The 8,309-nt window shown below is 47.8% G+C and overlaps 1 pseudogene across 1 annotated transcript; it reads right to left on the bottom strand.

The window, feature by feature from the left end:
* Positions 1–6,837: 6,837 nt before the first annotated feature.
* LOC309585727 (olfactory receptor 14J1-like) lies at positions 6,838–7,808 on the bottom strand (annotated as a pseudogene). The gene has a single exon. The product of its transcript is annotated as an olfactory receptor 14J1-like (transcript).
* Positions 7,809–8,309: the final 501 nt, after the last annotated feature.

The raw sequence follows: 8,309 nt of genomic DNA, 5'->3' as shown, positions 1-8,309 counted from the left end.
ATCCACCACAACACTGTCTATTTTATTGGTTCTTTGCAATTGCTTAGCAAAGATAACAAGCACCAGGCTTTTTAAGAGAGACACACACACACTTTCTTACATAGAAAGACACAATCTTGTTGCCACCAAAGCACTCACACAGGTGAAAGTCACAATTTTCCTGCCTCTTCCTTCCTTTCCAAACCAGTGCAGCATGAGAGAAAGCAGCTGTTTCCCGAGGCCGATGGGTCACAGACAGGTAAGATGACATTGAGGCTTGTTCCTCAGAGGCAGTCAGCAAGCAGCAGATGATGATCTCAAGGATCCAGGTGACACCATCACCCTCTCAAGGGAGGAATCCTTTAAGCAAGCACATTGCTCATCACTTCCATCCTGCTTTGGTTTAATGAACCAGCTCTTCCTGGCAATGAGCAGCAAGGGGATCTAATTTGACTGTTGCTATCCTTTTACATTTTATTCAATCATTCCATCAGAACAGGCATTTTACTTTTGTTTCAGTTACTCCAGAGGACCTTGGCACAAAGCAAAATGAAGTCAAATGAGAAATAGCTAGCTTAAATTTATATACACCAACAAATCATGCTGTGTTTCAACAAGTGTAAGAGAGACGTGGGACTTTCCTTCCCTCTGAGCAGCTGCAAGCATAAAAAAAGCAATGATGCAACGTTCATTAATAAAACTTTCTTAGAAATCTCTTCTTATGGCCAGATTCAACATCTGCAGGAGATACCCAAAACACACTCATTGTGCTGCACTTCCCCTTTTCCATTCACGTGTTATATATACTGAAAATATGTTACCGAGTAGCTATGAACACACCATGCTCCCAGATTTTCCCTAAGTAAAACATGTATCTGTGTATGTTATAAACGATCAAACACAAGGGAGAAAAGCCTGGCACAGATACTGCAGCAAAGGAAATTCATCACATTACAGATCTCCCCTTATACAGAGATTGGCCAGGACTTTGATCAGTGATGGGAAGGAATTTCTCATCTTCCCATTTACAGCACCTGAGGCAAGAGGGACCCAACACCTTAAGCGGTGTCCAAGATAGCACAGAAATTTAAACAGAGCCATTTACAAAGGGCAGCAACTCAGCTGGCCAGTTCACACCTCAGATAACTATCTGCAGAACCCAGAGCAACACAATACTCCAAGGAGCAGTGAGATAGCCAGAAGGTTCTCAGCTCAAGAAAATCAAGCAAGAACAGGATGTTCCTTAGCCTGGCTAACCCAGATAACATCTCCCAGCCATTAGCATGAGATGAAACAGAAAGAGAGAGGCTGAATCACTTGCAGTGTACAGATACTGCCCGAGGGAAATGTGACAGGTGACCTACAACATAAAAAATGCACTTAACTGTAAGAACTAGGAAGTGAAGCTAAAAATGAGAAAAATTAGAAGCTGTTCTTGGATATGCAGTAAAAAGCACACTGACATCATAAACGGGAGAAGGAAACACAAAAGCACCCAGCTGTTCAAAAGCTGTGCAGTTAAGGTACAAAGAAATCAATGTTTTTTTAAAGAAAAAATCCCTCACAAGGTGAATGAGCTCAGTAACACTCAAAACAATATTATTTGTTAGAAAAATCATCTGCTCCAGTGCCTGAAGCAAAAGGTTTGCCATTTATTCCATCATTCCTTCAAATCCAGGGATTAGTGAGAACTTCTTAACAAATTCCTGCCTTGCCTTATGGTCCTTCAGATTCACCAGGGCCAAAGCTTGCTGCTCAGAGTCAGTACACAAATCCCTGTGGTGTTACCATCCTCTCTGAGTGAGAAAAGCACTCGAGATGGTGAACAAAGAGATGGGGCAGTTTCCTGATGCCTGAGAAGGATGTTCTTAAGATAAACAAAATTGCCCAATCAAAATTTATAAAGAAATGACATTTATTATGCAACCGAAATATCGGTTTTAAAAGCCACGATCGAGAAAAGCAGCTCCGAGCCCGGGGTCGGAGCTGGGTGAACACGCATAGATCTGATCTCTGTCGCACCAGACCTCCCAAGTTCACGGATGCTGCTTTGGCTGGTCCCTTCTTATACATTTTTTGGGCAGAGTCGGAATTAATTCTATTCTTCTCGTCATTTTAGCATATTCATGAAGTTTTCTTGTCCCAGAGTTGGGCTGCACAAAGCCTTTCCTGGATCCCAGGAATTGTCCATCCTGGGTGATGAGTGGGCCATTTCTGCTGATGAATGGGCCATCTCTGCTTCCTGGAACAGTTATTTTTAGTTCCCGGGATGTCCGATTCCTTATCAGATGAGATGTAGATATCAGAAGGTGGCAATCAAGTCGTTATGGTGCAAATGTCCCGGTGATAAGATCTAACCCCACCTGGGTGGAATCCTCACTTATTGTGAGAGAACTTCTTTTAGTGTTGTGAAATTTTTCTCTCAGCCAGGCTGCTGAAGGGATTTTGAAACTCGGTCTCTGTAGGGTCTGATTACACTCCAATTTTATACATAATAGCACGAATTACATACCTTATTTATAACGTTCTCAACTCAGTGGCACAAAGTCTGCTTTTGTTCAGACAGGAATGAAGAGGAAAAATGGCAGAAATTCATAACAGGGACGATGAGGAGAAACATTGGGCTGTGCACACATTCAGTCCAAGCAACATCAATGCCAGGTGTGGTTTAAAATTCACGTTTGTGCTTTATTAAAGCCACGCACTGTATTTATGGCTCTCAGTGAATTCTGTATCCAAAAGGGACACGTTAGCTGATTCAAAATTAGTTGGATTTCTTTCCTTCTCCTGTAGCAGTGCCAGTAGGAGAGGTAACAAAGGCAGTTCCCTGGCCTTCAGACATTGCACAGAAGTGGGATCCATAGATACAAACTCAGGCAGCCAAACTGCAGGTATTTCATTCAGGGCCTAAGACATGAAGCTAGGCTTCTTTTAATAAATCACGGACAGGGATGAGCTCCTGACATTAATATTGCACTCCTCCCTCTTTCTGCTGAGACAGTCTGGCCAACACGAATATCCCTAATACAGATCCAGGGCTCTGGTATAACAGCCACCCCAAAAAGCCATAGTTCCAGCTACCTTTCCTTTCTTTGCATCATACCAGGAGGAATCAAAAGGAATGAAACCTATTTCATTTATTATTACAGGTGAGAACCCCCCTAAGGACATAGGAAGAGAAGTTGTATTTTGTAACCTTGTTCTCCATCTAGAAGTAAAACAGGGGCTGGTGTCAGGCAACAAGGGCAACAGAGAAAATGCTGAAAAGAAACGGAGGAATGTGAAGCCAAATTTTCAAGCATTCCAGGCAATCACACCACTCAGGGACAGTCTACAGCTCAGCAAATCACATGCTGGAATGCAGTGGAGTATGGAGTAGGGCAATAGGGAACTGCTGAACAAAATAGGTGCTACAGCCTCTTGTGCTCAGGCTCTTAGCCCAAAGTATGTTCCAGCTCCAACTGAAGGGCATTCTGAACCAGAAGAGCACTGACCTTTTTGACTTTGGCAGTTCACAGTTCTCAGACAGCAGAACGTCTGTGGCTCCTCTCATCATTATTTTTGCTGTTTTCACTACTGGCCATCAAGTTTCCTGCAGTAGCCATCCATGAACCCCGGATCACTACTACATTAATAACACAGAACATGGCTCTCAGAGTGCATTAGTGAGGTACCAAGAGAAAACCCAAATGATGATCCTCCTCACTGAAAAGGTAACAGACAAAAAAAATAAAAGTGTGAAAATACTTTTTAAAAGATGGCTGAAATGAGGCAAATTCTTAAAATTAAGTAAATGTCTGAAATGAAATTTAAGCAAATTTAACTGTTGCAAAGTATTCTGAATACACATACAGTACAATATACTAGAGTCCAGAATTAGAAAAATTTCCAGTCATGGAAATATGGGGTAAGGGATATGTTTATTTGGAACAATGAGATCAGCAGAGGTCTCTTTGCTACAAATATCTTGAATTTAATTCTTCTGCCTTGATACAATCTCCTGAGAAAATAAAAAAATAAAATAAAAATCCTACAGGAAAAACTTGTGTTGGATGCAATCTATTCACTCATACCTGATACAAAAGTCTAATTTATTCTCTTGATTTATTGTCTCAAGGAGAATGAATTAATTATTCTTCCACTCAGAAGTCTATGGCATCAATCCTTGAGTTGAATCAGAGAAAATTCAATCTCTCATGAGTTCCCACTCCATTTACTTTTCTTGTAAGTGTTCTGTTTTGTTGAAGTGAAAGCTCCTCTGGACTCAGGCCCAGAGGGAAGCCAAAGCACAGGGGTTGAATTAAAACCTTTGGACAAGCTGAGATACATGAAGTCACACCAAAGTGAAATAGAAATATAGATTTTTTAACCTTTAGTAGAAATATATGCTAAGTGCTTTAAACATTGAAAAGCTGCAGCAGAGACCTTAAAGAGAGTTCTTACTGCAGCAGTGTTACCTTTTCACAGAATTCTTTACTTTAGACAAAATATGGATAGAATGACACTGTTCACATTTTTTAGATAGAGCATTCACGTAAACAATAAGAGCTGATAGAAACTGCATCCACAAATCTGTGTAATACCTGTGTAACACTGGTGTGAGGCTTACGACTGTTAGAATTAGACCAGGATCGGTTAAGAAAAGGAAAACTGGAATCGTGTGTTAATCTTATTGGTCAATAAACAAATATAATCCATAATTCTGTAAGAAAAAATATAGAGTCTAGAATATAGAGCATATAGAGTATAGAGCATATAGAATATATAGGGCATATAGAGCATACAGAAGAAGAAGAAGAAGCTGTTTTTGCCTGTTGTTGCTGTTGCTGCTTGCCTTTATCATGTAACCCCCTTTGAACTCTGCCTTCAAGAAAGCTGTGAGACTATGAAATACAGAACTCAGCAGAACAGCAGCCTCCTCTGCTCTCTCACCCTGGTCCGGGAAGGAAGGGTACCCCGTCCAAAGCTCAACAGCGCAGAGCCCCAAGGCTGCTGTGGGCAGCAGGGCCCAGGGGCCGTTCCCACCCGCAGCGCTCCTGTCCTGGGCTGGGCCTGCACAGGGGCTGGGGCACCATGGCTGGGGCAGCGGGGCACAGAGGGGCCACGGAGCCGCTGCCGGGGCTGACAGCGAGGCCAGGGACACACAGGGAATTTCTGGGCATTGCCTGCGCTGGGCAGGGCTGAGTGTGGGGAAGGCAGAGCTCAGCTGGCCTCGGTGGCTGCAGGAAAAGCCGAGAGCCCGAAGAGCCCCCGTGGCTGTGCTGGAGAGCAAGGCTGGAGGAGGGAAATGCGGGGCTGCTGCGGGATGGGGAGGGGGATTGAATTCCAGCAGGCACCAACGGGGGGCTGAGAGACTCAAGGGCTCCTTGGCCTGAGCCTGTCCTGGAAAGGTCTCTCAGCCCTCTATGCCCATGAAGGGCTCCAAGGAGGAGCAGAGCTCATCTTGGCAGGACCCTCATGGAATCCCTGAGGGACAAATGCCAGTGCCTGCCCAGCCTTCCCAACATCCCTGACACCAGAGGCCTTTTCCACATCCCTCGGTTCCAGGTCAGTGCCCAGAACACAGCACAGCCTGTCCAGGTCCTGGGGGCGATTCCCAAGGGAGGCAGCTGTGATTTCTCCCCACAGACCCACCACTCCGGTGTCTCTCTGTGCAGCCCTTGGCTGTCCTGAGCACTTTCCCTGGAGCCTCCCTGCCCTGGACGTTTGTCTCCATGCAGTTCTCAGCACAGCCCAGCAAAGAATTCAGGTGCTTTCCCAGAGGACATTACTCTGGGAGTGAAGTGGCCTCAGGGCACAGTTTGTGCCCCTGGAATTGTGCCAGCCCCGAGTGCTGCTGATGGTGTTTGTGCTCACTCGGGTTCATCTCCCCACACCCACTCGATGCACTGCTGAAGGCTCCTCAGGACACAGCAAACACGGACTGCTGGCCTGGTCACTTGGTGTCCCTCCGTGCAGGGACAAACAACCTCCTGCAGGGGAGGGCAGAGGCCAGTGCTGGGATTGCTGGTGGCAGGGGCTGGTGTGGGACACTTGCCCTGGGCACCTTCCCAGGCTGTGCCTGGAACAAAGGCACAGCCCAGGCCCTGCTCTGCTGCTCCCTCAGGTCCATCCCAGGAGCTCTGGCAGTGCCAGGACACTGCTGCGTGCCCCCCCTGCACACTCCCCCCTGCCCCTGGGCACTGGGGTTTGCTTTGCCAGGGCATTCCTGGGGCACATTCCTGACAGCAGCTCTGGAGGAGAGCAAAGCCTTCCTGCCCTGGCCCCAGGAGATGCCCTTTGCTGATGGAGCTGCTGTGCTGGAGCCCGGCTGTGTCCCAGCAGTGCCCGTGGCCTGTCCCTGCCTGTGCTCACAGCACGGACACGCAGCAGGACAGTGACCGAGCTGCCCGAGCACTCCGGCCTTGCACCCTCAGAAGGGCTGGGAAAGGGAGTGTGGAGCTGGGAAGAGCAGAGGTGGGAAGAGGCTGGGCCATTGTCCCTGGCCGTGCTGCTGTGCTGGGAGTCTCTTCCCTCCAGCTCTGCCCACAGGCACTGCCCCTGCAGAGCCAGAGAAGGGCTGAGGAACAAACCTTGGACACAAAGGTCAGGACAGCCCCTTGTTTATATTCAAATGCACAGGGAAGAAGCCTCCTGAAAGTCTTTGTGTTTCAAAAGAAAGGTAGATGTTCATGTAGAAATGCAAGGAGTAGTACTACAGTACTTTATAAAAAGCAGAATAACACCAGAAAAAGAATAAGAAAAAGCACCAATGAAAATATGGACAAAGAGGAAAAAAAAGGCCCGGATTGTAAAGTTACATTCTGAAGGTTCTGGAGCAGAAAAGAGAGAGATTATTACTTCTGAGAAGCATCCTAGTCATAATTTTCCCCGCATGGCAGAAGGAAATAGAAAGATTTTAACTTGTGAAAAGTATCCAGTCCTCACTTTCCTCAGGGCATCCCTGAGCTCCTGGTTCCTCAGGCTGTAGATGAGGGGGTTCAGGGCTGGAGGCACCACCGAGTACAGAACTGACAGGGCCACATCCAGGGATGGGAGGAGATGGAGGGGGGCTTCAGGTGGGCAAACATAACAGTGCTGAGGAACAGAGAGAGCACGGCCAGGTGAGGGAGGCACGTGGAAAAGGCTTTGTGCTGGCCCTGCTCAGAGGGGATCCTCAGCACGGCCCTGAAGATCTGCACATAGGAGAAAACAATGAACACAAAACAGCCAAAGAGCAAACAGGCACTGACAGTGATGAGCCCAAGTTCCCTGAGGTGGGATTTGGAGCAGGAGAGCTTGAGGATGTGTGGGATTTCACCCAAGAACTGGCCCAGGGCATTGCCCTGGCCCAGGGGCAGGGAAAATGTATTGGCCGTGTGCCTGAGAGCGTAGAGAAAGGCACTGGCCCAGGCAGCTGCTGCCATGTGGGCACAAGCTCTGCTGCCCAGGAGGGTCCCGTAGTGCAGGGCTTTGCAGATGGACACGTAGCGCTCGTAGCACATGATGGTGAGGAGGAAATCCTCTGCTGAGAGGAAGAAGAGAAAGAAAAACACGTGAGCAGCACATGCTGAGTAGGAGATGTGGCTGGTGCCCCAGAGGGAATTGTGCATGGCCTTGGGGACAGTGGTGCAGATGGAGCCCAGGTCGGTGAGGGCCAGGCTGAGCAGGAAGAAGAACATGGGGCTGTGCAGGTGCTGGCCGCAGGCTCCGGCGCTGATGATGAGGCCGCTGCCCAGGAGGGCAGCCAGGGAGATGCCCAGGAAGAGGCAGAAGTGCAGGAGCTGCAGCTGCCGCGTGTCTGCCAATGCCAGCAGGAGGAAGGGGCTGATGGAGCTGCTGTTGGACATTGGCTGTGTCCGGGCATTGGGTTCTACCATGGAGAAAAACACAGTGAAGAGTTAGAGGAGATCTGTAACCACAACCAAAGCCATTTCCCATCCACCCTCCCCTGGAACACACACAGACACCCTTTTGTGTTTAAGAGTTCTGAGGGGTTTTTTTCTAACTCCCCCCATATCTCTCTTGGTATTCTTGGGTATCAGAAATCCTCAGCATTTCTGCTGCCTTCAGGGAGAACAGAGCAACTTTTGCAAGGCAAGATGATGAGTGGAGACTCAGGGGAGGTGCTCTGTCATTCTGACCTGCTCAGATTTTCTCAGTTTCACTTCTCTCAAATGTAGAATGTTCACCCTCCCATGTTTCCCTTAAAGATCACCAGGTGCTGCTGGGAGCAGATGGATCCACCACAGACCCCCAAATGTCCGTCCCTCCCTCTCTCAAGGTCTCAGCACCACATTCGTAGTCGAGGACACCCCTGGCTCATTTCACCAACCCGACAGCATTTTCAC

The sequence above is a fragment of the Coloeus monedula genome, assembly GCF_965178545.1.
Source record: "Coloeus monedula genome assembly, contig: HAP1_SCAFFOLD_167, whole genome shotgun sequence".
Taxonomy (NCBI): Eukaryota; Metazoa; Chordata; class Aves; order Passeriformes; family Corvidae; genus Coloeus; species Coloeus monedula.
This window is presented reverse-complemented; position numbering and strand designations above follow the sequence as displayed.